The sequence below is a fragment of the Schistocerca serialis genome, chromosome 1, assembly GCF_023864345.2.
Source record: "Schistocerca serialis cubense isolate TAMUIC-IGC-003099 chromosome 1, iqSchSeri2.2, whole genome shotgun sequence".
NCBI lineage: Eukaryota > Metazoa > Arthropoda > Insecta > Orthoptera > Acrididae > Schistocerca > Schistocerca serialis.
In genome coordinates, this window is record NC_064638.1 from 377,636,976 (window position 1) to 377,653,248 (window position 16,273).

Genomic DNA, 16,273 nt, shown 5'->3' on the forward strand with positions numbered 1-16,273 from the left:
CGTACGCGCTCCTCAGCTCGCATCATGGCCAGTCCTGGAGAAATATTTCAATCTGCTAGTGTGTATTTTTTGGGTCCACACACGAATCATTACACTCACAAAAATGCTGTCCTATGCGTCCTGTCCAGCCAAAGGACAAACTCCTAAGATATTCGGCCGCATTGAACGAACAGCAATGTGAGCACGGAAGGGAAGAAGGGAGCGATTGGTAGTTACACACGAAGTACCAACTGCCATATAACATAATGTGACTTGACGTGCATAGATGTACAGGGGTTGGAGAAAAATATAGAAACACCACGACAAATGCATGATGGTAGTTCAGCCTGCAGATTGCGCTGTTGTATTTGACTACGAGCGGCACCTGTGGAATGTCATCACTGCGTTGTAAGCGTCAGTCGAGGTCAGAATAGTTTCCTATGTGGTTGGGGGTGCATTATGTCGAAGCTAGGTGAATTGGAATCTGGGCGAATTTTTGGTGCTTCAGTAATCAGTGTAGTCGAAGTCTTAGGTGTTTTAAGAAGCACCATATCGAACATTCATATCGCATGCAGGAGCAGCGGAAAGACATCATTCGCCAAGTCACAATGGAGACGAAAGTGTATGTTGAATGATCGTGACGGACGATCACTGAAGAGGACTGTGACGAAAAATAAGAGGACGGCAGCCGCAAAAGTCACTGCAGGACTGAATGTCGCACTTGCGAACTCTGTCATCACCACAACAACCCCAACGGAGCTCCATAAACTGTGAATTATAGGGCTAACTGGAATTCCAAAACCACTCATCAGTGATGTAAATACCCGTTACTGGAAAACTTGATGCCTAAGCAACAAGACTCTCACTTTGGAGCAAAGGAAGGAATTCATCTGGTAGGATGAGTCTTGTCTCACACTGTTTCCAATTTCTGGTCTAACTTATATCCGACGAGTAAACATGACAGGATGTTGGACAGCCATACCCCGTGGGCCCTATGGCTACTGTACGCGGTCACATTCCTGCCAAGAAATATGTGACCTAATCAGATCCATCCTGCTTAAAAAGTTTGTTCCTCAATGGTTATTCTGTGTTCCAAGACGACAGTTTTTGTGCACGAGGATGAATTGTCACATTTCCACTGGCTACCACATCCACAAGGTCGCAATACTATTGAGTCTTTGTGGTCTGATTTGGAGAGAAGGGTTCCCGATCGATACCCCCCCCCCCCCCCCCCCATCATCGCTACCTAAACTTGCCACTAATTTGCAGAAAGAACTATACAAGGTTCCACTAAAAATCATACAGTAGCATTCCGAAAAGACTGGAAGCTATTTTGAATGCCTACAGTTGTCCTACACCGTACTGAGCATGGTAATGTGTTGTGTTTCTGGGGTTTCATTATTTTTGTCCAATCCCTGTAGATAGGTCTGCTTCGCTCATCTGGGGAAGCTCAAGCCAATCTGCCTGGACTTGATTGGCCGACTCCATTATACGATTTAAGCAGCCAACAGAAAGCTTTAAAATAGCTAAGCAAAGAGGCCGGCGTCAGAAATTGCTGTCTACATCTACAATTACACCTATATAAATATTCCGCAAGCCATACGGTGCGTGGCGGACGATGTCCTGTACCACCACTAGCCATTACCTGTATTGTTCTACTGGCAGTTAGAGCGAGAGAGAAATGACTGTCTACATGGTCGTTGTGAGCCCTAATTTCTCGTATATTATCCTCGTGGCCCATCACGCGAAATGTGTGTTGGGGCTAGTAGAAATGTTCTGCAGTCAGGGTCAAATGTAGGTCCTCTATATTTTCTCAGTAGTATTCCTCGAAAAGAACATCACCTTCCCTCCACGGATTTCCATTTGAGTTCCTGAAGCACCTCCGTAACACTTGCATGTTCTTCGAGCCTACCGGTAATAAATCTAGCAGCCTACCGCTGAACTTCTTCTGTGTCTTGCTTTAATCTGACCTAGTACGGATCCCGAACACTCGAGCGTTACTCAAGAACAGGTCGCACTAACGTCCTGTATGCGGTCTCCTTTACAAATAAATTACGCTTTTCCAAAACTCTCCCAGTAAACCGAAGTCGACTATTTACCGTCTCTACCACAATCCTCACATGCTTTCCATTTCATATAGTTTTGTATCGTTATGCCCAGATAGTTAAACGACGTAACTGTGTAAAGCAGGACATTACTAATGTATCCGAACATTACGCGTTTTGTTTTCCTACTCATTCGCATTAATATACTTTTTTCTACGTTCAGAGCTAACTGACATTCCTCACGCCAACTAGAAATTTTGTCTAATTCACCTTGTGTCCTCCTACAGTCGCTCAACTTCGACACCTTCCCTCACTCCACAGCATCGTCAGTAAACAACAGCAGATAGCTGTCCAGAACGTCCGTTAGATCATTTGTGCGTCGAACCAGGAGATACATGTTGGTCGTGATGTGTGAAACGTCTGTCTGACTTCGTGTTTCCGGCTTGCCGTGTAATCTAACCACATTGAGCTGTGGGAGCATTCATCACTTCTGCTGAAACAGGACTGTAGTACCAACAAAGAACAGGAAGGCTTCTTCTGCCTTTTTCTAGGGTCGTCCCTGAAGGAAAATGGTTGAGTTCGCAGGACACACCGCCCGCCCAAAACGTTCAGAGATTCAGTTTATTTTTGGCGTGCAAATGACGTTAGCGCAGCCACGACGGTGGCTGCTTTAAACAACAAATGTGCATACGACCGGACAACTGTGAGCAGGCAGTATTAAGTACTGGGCGTGCGGCCGCAATGTGTCAAGTGTTGTTGTGTCAGAATCGCAGTGCAACAACATCCCTAAATCAAGTGCTACGCATTCTCAAGAATGTTTGGAAGAAGCGAAAAAAAATGTGCAAATTATGTCCCGCACATCACGTCTTGATTCTCGAACAAAAACGACGAGTTGACAGCTCCCGCGACTTGATTTGAAATGTAAACCGCGGACAACTTTTTTCTCCAAAAAATCATCGCTGGTGATGAAACTTCGTGTTATCAGCATGAACCTACCAAAAAATGAAAAGTGGATAAATTCACATGAAGATCCACAACTTGACGCCATAACCGGCGATCAAGCTAGTGCGACGCGCTAGTTGAACAACATCCCAAAGAAGTATTTTTTGACACTTTCACATGGTTGTATGAACGTGCTGTGGGTTGTATTTACATGCGAGAAGAGCTTACAGAACGTTAAAATGCTCTTGTTAATGAAATATAGCTTCTTTTTACGTTGTCGAAGAATAAATCTTTTGTCGTGACAGGTTGTACGACTATTTTGCAACTGAATTTGTGTTCCGCGAAAACGACGCAAGTAACGATCTCGTTCTTCTACATCTATCGAAAAAGTACCTTGAAAGGACCTCAAACTTTTCCGCAGATACTGTAGCTCTTATCGGCTAAATTCTCTGACACAGCAGAAGCAGTTACGAGATGATTACAGCTCAGCATGCGGATTCACACCTTAATACCGCACAGCTTACGAGAAGTCTCGAGTCATGAAAGACACCTTTTGAGGGAAGTTTGGAGTCTTAAAAATGAAATGAATACTGTCTTGGTATTAGTAGGCACGAACGTATGTACCATCAGAGTACCTCTACATGTTACAACGATGACCATGAGTAAAGAAGTATAGCTGATTCAGTGCTACCAAATGCGAAACACATGGGCGGAATCAAACCTTCGAAGCGGTCACAGTTTCATAGTATTATTGCAGATTTGCGTGGTTAACAGTGTAATCTGTTGGCAAATATTGACTTGTCTGTGCTTTGTTCAGTTTACTAGACATTGATAGTGGTGAACTGATTGATGAGCTGGTTAAAATCGGGACAGTGCGCTAGCTCTGTGCCTTTGCAATTCCTTGTCATTAAAATAAACCTAATACCAGGATACGTTCAGAATATTGCCTTCTAGTAGAATATTTACATATTTTAGGAAAAAATTATTATCTTTAGCGTGCAGGAGGAGTATGAAAAAAGACGTTGTTTCTTGTCCGTCAAGATTAAACTGGCACTGAAATAAAACTCAAACTATAGTAGCAGATTCTAACAATAGAGGAGATAAAAATATGAACTAATTTAATAATATATTAAGGAGATTGATTTTAAATACTCTTCAGGTTTGAGACACAAGTATTATCCTAAAAATATTCAATGTAGAAGACGTTAATCCAAGAGATCTGAAGTTTAGGAAAAAATTGTATTGTTTTATTAAGGAAATTGTTTTATCAAACAGTGCATTGAAAGCCAATTGGTTTCTTCTACTCCTCTTTTTCCCGTGACTTAAATTCCAATAAAATACACTGATGGAAAAAAATCCTAACACCAAAAATAATTAATGTAGAGTAATGAAGTTTCGAGACTACATTTCTCTAGCGAGAGAAAAGTCTTTGTAAATGTGAAGTGCTGGTACATTAATAACCGTTGTGACCGCCAGAAAGTTGAACGCAAGCATGTAAACTTGCATGCATTGTGTCATAGAAAAGCCATATATCAGTTTTTTGGAATGAGTTCCGCGCCTATTGCACTTGGTCGGTCAGTACAGAGATGGTTAATGTTGGTTGGGGATGACGCTGGAGTTGTCGTGAGATGATGTCTCATATTTGCTCAATTGGAGAGAGATCCGTTGATCGAACATGCCACGGAACATGTCGACACACTACCGAACATGTTGGGTCGCAACAGTGGTATGTGGGCGAGTGTTATCCTGCTTAAAACATCCCGGGAATGCTGTTCATGAATGACAGCACAACAGATCGAATCACCCAACTGACGTACAGTTTTGCAGTCTTGGTGTGTGGGTTTAAATGGTTCAAATGGCTCTGAGCACTATGGGACTTAACTTCTGAGGTCATCAGTCCCCTAGAACTTAGAACTACTTAAACCTAAGTAACCTAAGGACATCACACACATCCATGCCCGAGGCAGGATTCGAACCTGCGACCGTAGCGATTGCGCGGTTCCAGACTGAAGCGCCTAGAACCACTCGTCCACTTCGACCGACTGGTGTGTGGGATAACTACGAGAGTACTACTGCTGTCACACACCCCAGACCATAATTCCAGATGTAGGTCCAGTGTATCCAGCACTCAGACAGGCTGGCAGCAGGCGTTGATCCGCCCTCCTCCTAGTACGGTCATCATTGGCATCGGGCGAGAACTGGCTTCCGTGGCCGTGCGGTTCTAGCGCTGCAGTCTGGAACCGCGAGACCGCTACGGTAGCGGGTTCGAATCCTGCCTCGGGCATGGATGTGTGTGTGATGTCCTTAGGTTAGTTAGGTTTAACTAGTTCTAAGTTCTAGGGCACTAATGACCTCAGAAGTTGAGTCCCATAGTGCTCAGAGCCATTTGAACCATTTGAAATGGCTTCCACCAGAAAACACAACATACCTCCACTCCGGCCTTCAATGAGCTCTCACTTGACACCACTGAAGTCGCAAACGACGGTGATTTGGCATCAGTGGAATGCACACTATAGGGCGTCTGGCTCGGAGCTGTCCTTGACGTAACCGATTTGTAACAGTTCGTTCTGTCACTGTGTTGTCAAATGCTGCTCCAACCGCTGCTGCAGGCGCGATACGATGCACAACAGCCATACGGCCAACACTTGCTTCTCGGTAGTGGCGAGTGGTCGTCCGGACTTCTTGTGACTGTACCTTCCCGTGACCACCGCTGCCAGAAATTACCTACAGTGGCTACATTCGTACCAAGTCTTTCCGCAGTATCCAGTTTCTCGTAGCCCTATTACACGACCTCGTTCTAACTCAGTAAGTTGTTGATAATGGCGTCTTCGTATTCTTGACTAAAATCATCTCACTATGTCCAGTCTCAAAAGTACTAACGCTCACGACCGTTACAGCGTGCTGTTTAAAGCAAACCTGATTTTCTCCCTTATAGTAGCGCTACTAACGCCACTATTATGTAACTGATGCAAAATCTGAATGCACGTCAACTTTCCGATGCAGATCTCCTCCTTCGTTTTGGGATTTTTTCCGTCAGCGTAAGAAGCATTATTTCTAAAGAAGCAGGTACCTGAAATTTATAAACGTAATTAGAAATAAGGAAACAATTACGTTCACAATTTCTTTCAGTTTGGCAGAAAAAGTGAAAAAAATGAGTACCTGAGTGGTCAGCGCTTTTGACTATCATGCAGAGGATCTGGGTTTAACTCCCGGTTCTTCCGGGGATTTTTTCATTGATAGGACTGGAACAAGTTACTTTCAGCCTCGTGATGCCAATTGAGGAGCTACTGAAGTGAGGAGTAACTGCTCTAAGGTATAGATAGCCGACAGCGGCCGGGAAAGTGGTATGCTGACGGCGTGCCCCTCCATACCAGATCTGAACAATGGTTTCTTCATACCAGGAAGAATTCAGTGGATGTCCCGACAAGAGAGTACGGGGGATGAGACAAAATGCGATAACCCACAGTAGCAGCATGGGTGGCTGTGCCCCACTCTGAATGACGTAGGGCAGGGGTGTTCAACCTTTAGCTTACCTGGACCACATTGAAAGAAGACGAGTATTTTTGGATCGCATAAAATATACCTAACACTAATACAATCGCTAAGGAATAAAGTAAGAAAAAAAGGGGGTGATCGGAGCTGTATGTACTTACCACATTTAAGTAATTTATAACTCATTAATTTACGATTCTGCTAATTTGGCTTCTGTTAATTTGGCTTTTTTATGTGAAATTTCGTTGCTTTCATAACTTCACATAACCGTAAATTTTTTTACATAAATTGATTTTTTTCCGATCGTGTGCTACATGCAGACTTCTTGGGCCGCACTGATATTTGCTTTCTTTAGGCCGCGGGTTGGACACCCCTGATCTAAGGGGTTGTTGTGCAGCAAAGACACCCCTTGAACAGTCTCCCGCGATGCTTCTTGCTTTCCTTCTTTGTTAAAGCGCCATAGCGATACACACAGCACTCTTCCATGGAGATGAGCTGTCTACAGACCTGGCTTAGTCTGGCAAAGCTGGGGCACTTCCGCCGTTGCCTAGCTTCGCGGAAACCAGAGGACAGCGGCCGTTGTCGTGTTGAAAACTGATTCCCCCTCACCTTTTTGCATATCGCCTCGATTTTGATTCGCCGGTCTTCGATCACCAGGCCCCCCAATTCTCTTGTGATTCATGATCCTTCAGTGAGACGATCTGCTGCTTGATTCTTCGTCATTCAGTGTTGTTCGACAATACGAGGGCAATTCAATAAGTAATGCAACACATTTTTTTTCTCGGCCAATTTTGGTTGAAAAAACCGGAAATTTCTTGTGGAATATTTTCAAACATTCCCGCTTCGTCTCGTATAGTTTCATTGACTTCCGACAGGTGGCAGCGCTGTACGGAGCTGTTAAAATGGCGTCTGTAACGGATGTGCGTTGCGAACAACGGGCAGTGATCGAGTATCTTTTGGCGGAAAACCAGGGCATATCAGATATTCATAGGCGCTTGCAGAATGTCTACGGTGATCTGGCAGTGGACAAAAGCACGGTGAGTCGTTGGGCAAAGCGTGTGTCATCATCGCCGCAAGGTCAAGCAAGACTGTCTGATCTCCCGCGTGCGGGCCGGCCGTGCACAGCTGTGACTCCTGCAATGGCGGAACGTGCGAACACACTCGTTCGAGATGATCGACGGATCACCATCAAACAACTCAGTGCTCAACTTGACATCTCTGTTGGTAGTGCTGTCACAATTGTTCACCAGTTGGGATATTCAAAGGTTTGTTCCCGCTGGGTCCCTCGTTGTCTAACCGAACACCATAAAGAGCAAAGGAGAACCATCTGTGCGGAATTGCTTGCTCGTCATGTGACTGAGGGTGACAATTTCTTGTCAAAGATTGTTACAGGCGATGAAACATGGGTTCATCACTTCGAACCTGAAACAAAATGGCAATCAATGGAGTGGCGCCACACCCACTCCCCTGCCAAGAAAAAGTTTAAAGCCATACCCTCAGCCGGTAAAGTCATGGTTACAGTCTTCTGGGACGCTGAAGGGGTTATTCTGTTCGATGTCCTTCCCCATGGTCAAACGATCAACTCTGAAGTGTATTGTGCTACTCTTCAGAAATTGAAGAAACGACTTCAGCGTGTTCGTAGGCACAAAAATCTGAACGAACTTCTCCTTCTTCATGACAACGCAAGACCTCACACAAGTCTTTGCACCCGAGAGGAGCTCACAAAACTTCAGTGGACTGTTCTTCCTCATGCACCCTACAGCCCCGATCTCGCACCGTCGGATTTCCATATGTTTGGCCCAATGAAGGACGCAATCCGTGGGAGGCACTACGCGGATGATGAAGAAGTTATTGATGCAGTACGACGTTGGCTCCGACATCGACCAGTGGAATGGTACTGTGCAGGCATACAGGCCCTCATTTCAAGGTGGCGTAAGGCCGTAGCATTGAATGGAGATTACGTTGAAAAATAGTGTTGTGTAGCTAAAAGATTGGGGAATAACCTTGTGTATTTCAATGCTGGATAAAACAACCCCTGTTTCAGAAAAAAAATGTGTTGCATTACTTATTGAACTGCCCTCGTACTTTAAACCACTGTATCACATGATGATGGACTGTTGCCGTACATTTCCATGAACTCAGCATGGAGTGTTACAGTGCTGTTCAGTTTAAAATGAAGAAAAATACCGAACGGTTATCCACTTTATTAGTGTGCTGCACTAGTTTGTTTTGTCTCCTCTAGCGGCGCAGGATGCCAGTCTGTAGCAGAACTGCAGACATGTAACTGCAACAGCACGAAATTTAAGATGCGCGGTCACTATCAGCTTCTTCGTCTTGCAGCTGTTGTCATCTACTTTTCTCCCAATTTATTCCTGCCTCTTCGGTCTACTGCATCCGGAGGCGTTTCATACATCCAGTTCTCTTCAGTGCATTGGTAAGTGGTACCCTCGGTCTAGCAAGATTGCGCAGTGTCGTGGGTTGTATTCCAATCTTAACATGGGCCAGCGGCTCATATTCTGTACGTCAGCAGGGCCTGCCCATTTCTGCATAAGTATCGGAGAGTGTTGGAGCACATCGATTGCCCTGATTCTTTTAAACATTACCGTACTGGGCATTATGTCTCGCAGAGAGCTCACAAATGTGCACCTCTCTGCAAGCGGATGCATGACTCGTAAACTGTTGGCACAGAATCGAGGCAGTGCCACAGCTTCCAGTATGTAAATGGGAACTGGGTATTTACGTGAGTGAAATATCTTCCTCCTGGGGTCGATCGGAATGCACTTAGCCTTGAGAATGAAACTGTTTTTCATTAACGTCCCAATGAAAGCTTGCGGAATACGGCAGCCAATTTTAATAACGTCAGACTTCCTTCAGATGATGCAGCTGCTATCAACGTACAGTGAAGTACTGTTTGAAAAAAGCTACACAGACATCTAAGCAGATCTTGATGTGTTCTCAAAATAGTTAAAGACTGGCAGCTTCCTTCAAATGCACAGGAGTGTAAAACTGTGCACTTCACAAAAGACGGAAGAGCGAGGTGGCGCAGTGGTTTGCACACTGGACTCGCATTCGGGAGGACGGCGGTTCAATCCCGCGTCCGGCCATCCTGATTTAGGTTTTCCGTGATTTCCCTAAATCGATCCAGGCAAATGCCGGGATGGTTCCTTTGAAAGGGCACAGCCGACTTGCTTTCCTAATCCGATGAGACCGATAATCACGCTGTCTGGTCTCCTCCCCCAAACAACCCAACCCAACAAAAGACGGAAGTGTTGTATCCTAAGGTTAAAACACCAATTGATCACAACTTCAATCGGTTAAATCACACAAATTCTCTGGTGAAACAATCTGTAGGTATATGAAATAGAATGACCTCACACACTCTGATGTAGGTAAAGTAGATTGCATACACTTATTCTTTGGCACGATACGGGGAAAATGCAGTCGGTCCACAAGGAGACTGACTACAGATCACTTGCGCCTCTCGTCTTAGAATAGTGATCAAATGTTTGGGACACATGCCAAATAGGATGTTAAGAGTTTAAAATATAAGAGTTTGTATGCTAAATGCAAGGAGTGACGAAACTAAAGAGAAATTTTGGTTTTGCGATGACCGTAATTCTGTCAGAGGCAGCAAAGGTCTTGGTAGAACAGTTGAACGGTATGAACAGTGTCTTGAAAGCGTGATGGAAAATGACCGACAACAGAAGTAAAACAAGAGTAATGGAGTGAAGTGGAACTAAATCAGATGATGCTGAGGGAATCAGATTATGAAATGAGGTAGTAAAAGTAGTAAATGGGTTTTGCTATTTTGACAGAAAAATAACTGATGGTGGTCGAAATAGAGAGGATATAAAAATTCAGATAGGTTGTGGTAAGGAAAGCTTTTCTGAGATAGGGGAATTTATTAACATCTAACATAAATTTAAGTGTTAGGGACTCTTTTTCTGATTTAGTGTAGCCTTGCACTCAAGTGAAGTGTGAACGATAATAAGTGCAGACATGAATAGAAGCTTTTGAAATGGTGTGCTACAGAACAATCCTGAAGATTATATGGGTGCATCGCACAACTAACAAGGAAAAAGTGTCGAAAGTTGTTCCCTTTCGTACGGAATGAAATGAAGAATGGTGATTCGCAAAGTAGTAAAACAGGTAGGGGGAGACGGTCCATTATATTCATGTGTGACTCTGTCTGCGAATTATTCTCTACGTAATACATCATACCAACGTTATCACTCATTAAGCTTCCGAATGTCTAATCTGAGTGAGATAAAACAAGGATTTACTGGGATGCTTGCGGAGTCAAAATTTGCTGGTCTGTCAGAAGGATTTTTTTGTGAAGTTTCCAGTAACTACGCCTAATATCATGCTGTTACAAGGCATTCTGCCTGCCCCCTTTCCCTCCTCTTTAGCAAAAAAAATGTTTGGTAGCTAAGACCGTCACTACATCAAACACTACTGTCTACATATGTTACGGAAAAATCGAAGTAGATGGCATGAAACAAGAATAATAATTTTATATAATCGAATGCCAAATTAAAACGTAACGCTGGCCGGTGTGGCCGAGCGGTTCTAGACGGTTCAGTCTGGAACCGCGCGACCGCTACGGTCGCAGGTTCGAATCCTGCCTCGGGAATGGATGTATGTGATGTCCTTAGGTTAGTTAGGTTTAAGTAGTTCTAAGTTCTATGGGACTGATGACCTCAGATGTTAACTCCCATAGTGCTCAGAGCCAGCCAAAACGTAACGTAAACACCAGTCGAGTATTAAGCCTCAGGTGTGTTCCGATTGATGCCTATAAGGCAGTATGAAGAGCGACCTATGATGGTGCGATACGTGGTCAGCATGTAGAAAGTCCGTTCAGCCATTACTGCCAGTAGACGAATCGTCATAATGCTGCTGCAGTTCCTCATTTGGCCTCACGAGGGACCCCTCTCCAGACTTGCCTGCTTCATAAAAAGATTGAGAAGTACTGGGTATCGAACCCAGGTCCTTCCGTACTGAAGGCAACGACGCTAAACGTTCTGGTACGGAGGCGGTATTCGAATATCAAATTATATTTCATAAAGAAAAATCATCAAACGCTGATCCATTCGATTCGTGGCAGAATTTATGAACGCATTATCAGTACGAAGGTAATTTCATAGTTCAACCAGAGCTTGTCTCTTCCTGGGCAACTAAAAGGGTTTGCATAAATAACGTCCCATCGACAACGAGGTAATAAGAGACGGAGCACAAGTTCGTATTAGGGAAGGATGGAGAAGGAAAGCGGCCGTGCCCTTTCCAAGGAACTATGCCGGCATTTGTCTTCAGCGGTTTAGGGGAATCACGGATAAACTAAAGCAGGATGGCCGGACGGGGGTTTGAACCGTCGCCTCCCGAATGCGAGTCCAGTGTGCTAACCACAGCGCTGCCCCACTCGCTCTGGCCAAAAGAAGTGGATGGAAATGGAAATGAGCGTTTGGCGTCATTGGCCGGGAGGCCCCTCGCGGGGCAGGTCCGGCCGCCATAGCGCAGGTCTTATTACATTCGGCGCCACATTGGGCGACCTGCACGCCGGATGGGGATGAAATGATGATGAACACAACACAACACCCAGTCCCTGAGCGGAGAAAATCTCCGACCCAGCCGGGAATCGAACCCGGGCCCAGAGGACGGCAATCCGTCACGCTGACCACTCAGCTACTGGGGCGGACAAGAAGTGGATAAACCTTGGTTAGTATTCGATCAAGTTCCACACTTGTTACGCCCTTCAAGTCCTCTGCGAAGGCTATCTCCACTGCCACATAATTCCATAAAAATGTCTGTGTCATAGTTCGGCAGCTATAAACGTTAAATTAGCTTGAAATGACAAATGACAGGCAAGGAATTAGGTGAACCCTTTTCAAAGGAAGCGTTTACCTTCACTCCGACATCTATACTCGGGAAGTCACCTTACAGTTCGTGGCGTTACAGCTACAATCCTTCCCCCCCCCCCTGCATCCGCCAATGGTGCGTGGTTAGGATAATTATAGGTAAACCTCTAGTTTCTCGGATTTTCTTGTCGCGGTCATTTCGTGAGGCATATGTGGGAGTAAATATGTTGCCTGACTCTGTCCAGAACGTTCGCTCTCGGAATTTCAACAGTAAACATCTGCGAAGTACCTCTCTTGTAGCATCCGTCGGTGGGGTTTCTTAAGCATCTCTGTAATGCTTTCGTGTCGTCTACACAGTCCCTCCGCTTTTAACTGCGCTCAGGCAGACCTTTGCGCTACCTGATACGCTCCCTGCACTTCTAACGGATGACGCTTCCATGGCAGGCTTAGTTTTGAGTTTTATTCACGCAGGGGGCTTTTATCGCTCGATCTCAGGGTTTGTGTCTTTTTTGTGTTGAGTCTGGCCTCTGGCCTACGGATTTAGATTGGGGTTCTTCGTGTGTCTCTTGGTGGTTGGCTTTTCCTTTTTTTTTTTTTGTTTCTATGGTCGGCCAACCACTGTAACACTGTGTGTTTCAATTACCCTTTTCTGGTCTTTGTCTATGTCTTTCTTGTCATCTCCATTGCTTGTTTTTCTTCTTTATGATTGTTTCATGGTCTCGGAAAAAGAGACCGATGGCCTTTATAGTCTTGTATCTTCAACCCCCACAAACCAACCAACCAACCTACACAGTCCCGTGACGAAAGGCGCCGCTCTTGGTTGAGTACTTTCTACCACCGTTATTATTATGAAACTTCCTGGCAGATTAAAACTGTGTGCCCGACCGAGACTCGAACTCGGGACCTTTGCCTTTCGCGGGCAAGTGCTCTACCAACTGAGCTACCGAAGCACGACTCACGCCCGGTACTCACAGCTTTACTTCTGCCAGTACCTCGTCTCCTACCTTCCAAACTTTACAGAAGCTCTCCTGCGAACCTTGCAGAACTAGCACTCCTGAAAGAAAGGATATTGCGGAGACATGGCTTAGCCACAGCCTGGGGGATGTTTCCAGAATGAGATTTTCACTCTGCAGCGGAGTGTGCGCTGATATGAAACTTCCTGGCAGATTAAAACTGTGTGCCCGACCGAGACTCGAACTCGGGACCTTTGCCTTTCGCGGGCAAGTGCTCTACCAACTGAGCCACCGAAGCACGACTCACGCCCGCTACTCACAGCTTTACTTCTGCCAGTACCTCGTCTCCTACCTTCCAAACTTTACAGAAGCTCTCCTGCGAACCTTGCAGAACTAGCACTCCTGAAAGAAAGGATATTGCGGAGAATGAGATGACCACAGAATGAGATTTCCATTCTGGAAACATCCCCCAGGCTGTGGCTAAGCCATGTCTCCGCAATATCCTTTCTTTCAGGAGTGCTAGTTCTGCAAGGTTCGCAGGAGAGCTTCTGTAAAGTTTGGAAGGTAGGAGACGAGGTACTGGCAGAAGTAAAGCTGTGAGTACCGGGCGTGAGTCGTGCTTCGGTAGCTCAGTTGGTAGAGCACTTGCCCGCGAAAGGCAAAGGTCCCGAGTTCGAGTCTCGGTCGGGCACACAGTTTTAATCTGCCAGGAAGTTTCATATCAAATGGTTCAAATGGCTCTGAGCACTATGGGACTCAACTGCTGAGGTCATTAGTCCCCTAGAACTTAGAACTAGTTAAACCGAACTAACCTAAGGACATCACAAACATCCATGCCCGAGGCAGGATTCGAACCTGCGACCGTAGCGGTCTTGTGGTTCCAGACTGCAGCGCCTTTAACCGCACGGCCACTTTGGCCGGCGAAGTTTCATATCAGCGCACACTCCGCTGCAGAGTGAAAATCTCATTCTGGTTATTATTATGATTATGATGATGAGGATGAGGATGTTTGGTTTGTGGGGCGCTCAACTGCGCCCGTACAAATTCCCAACTTTTGCTCAGCCCAATCTCGCCACTTTCATGAATGATGATTAAACGATGAGGACAACACAAACACCCAGTCGTTTCGAGGCCAGCGAAAATCCCTGACCCCGCCGGGAATCGAACCCGGGACCCCGTGCTCGGGAAGCGAGAACGCGACCGCGAGACCACGAGCTGCGGACCAGCGTTATTAGTTCAGCCTGATAACGGTTCATGACTGATGAGCAGTACTTAGTAATCCATGAACAAGTATTTTATAAGCAACTTCTTTAGCGGATAGATTACATTTCCTTAAGATTCTTCCAATGAATCTCAGCCTATTTCTCCGCCTATTCACGTGCAACATGACACATTTATTTACGTTTTGGTGAACTATCAGCCCCTTCAGCAATCTCTGCTTCTCTGTAGAAGTTCCTGTTACTCGTAACATTCTTCTAACGTTGCTACATTCCTACAAATGACAGACTCGTCCGCGAATAGCCTCACGGTGATTCCAGTGTTATTCATTAAATCCCGTAGACAGCTGCATTTCTGTATTAGCCTTATACGATTCTGAGAAACTGCGGAAAACCTATATCTAGAAGCGCCACCTACCATAACACGAGTCAGTGCTTTAACCGCTGCGCCATGTAGCTGTCTGAGCGCCATAAATCGCACCAGCCGACTAATTGTGTAGTAGTACAGTATAAAGAGAAATGAAAATAATTGTTGTATCTAGCATAGTAGTAGTCTATGGAATATAAGAAATGGGCGTAGAGAATGACCAGGGAGCGGAGAGACACGGCCTCCAGCAGACAGGTGAGTTTCACTTGCGCCTCATTGAGTTCCGCCGGCGCTCGCGTACCGGTACGCATGCGAGATTACGTCACAGGTGTGGCAAGCGGCCAGCCGGCTTGTTTGCAGTCTTGAGTCTCGCCGAAACCTGTGCTCAGGGTCACAATCCGCTTAGATATAACCTTTCAGAGAGCGTCTGGCTCATGTGTCCAGCTACACACTGTCGCCAGCTTTTCTTCGGGCATGCATCACATTTGTGCATAATGACGTATCCATGGCGTAGTATCAAATTTGTGAAACAGCGGATGCCTCCATTAAATCGGCATAACAGAACACTGAAAAGCTGCCATTTACGTTAGAGACCTCTTTTTGTACGCATTTTACTTGAGATAAATTTATTTGCACGCGTTTTAGTCTTCAACGTACGAAGAGGTGAGAAAAGTAATGGGATAGCGATACGCATGTATACAGATGGCACTAGTACCACGTACACAAGATATAAAAGGGCAATGCGTTGGCGGAGCTGTCATTTGTACTCAGATGATTAATGTGAAAAGGTTTCCGGCATAATTATGGTCGTACGACGGTAATTAACAGACTTTGAACGCGGAATGGTAGTTGGAGCTAGACACACGAGACATTCCATTTCGGAAATCGTTAGGGAAATTAATATTCCAAGATCCACAGTGTCAAGAGTGTGCCGGGGACACCAGATTTCAGACATTACCTCTCATCATGGACAACGCAGTGGCCCATGGCCTTCTCTTACTGATCGAGAGCAGCGGCGTTTGCGTAGAGTTGTTAGTGCTATCAGACAAGCAACACTGCGTTAAATAATGGCACAAATCAATGTGGGACGTACGACAAAGTATGCTTTAAGACAGTGCGCGAAATTTGGCGTTAATGGGCTATGGCAGCAGACGACCGACGCGAGTGCCTTTGCTAACAGCACGACGTCGCCTGCAGCGCCTCTCTTGGGCTCGTGACCATACCGGTTGGATCCTAGACGACTGGAAAACCGCGACCTAGTCAGATGAATCTCGATTTCACTTTGTAAGAAGTGATGGTAAAGCTCGAGTGTGGTGCAGACGCAATGAAACTATGGGTCCAAGTTGTGAACGAATCACTGTGCAAGGTGTGGGCTGTATTTACGTGGAATGGGCTGGGTCCTGAACCGATCATTGACTGGGACTCG

At 45.5% G+C, this 16,273-nt stretch overlaps 1 protein-coding gene across 1 annotated transcript in view; it reads left to right on the top strand.

The window, feature by feature from the left end:
- The window catches only part of LOC126470926 (hexokinase-1-like), a 276,017-nt gene that overhangs the window by 124,382 nt on the left and 135,362 nt on the right, over positions 1–16,273 (top strand). The window lies entirely within an intron of this gene.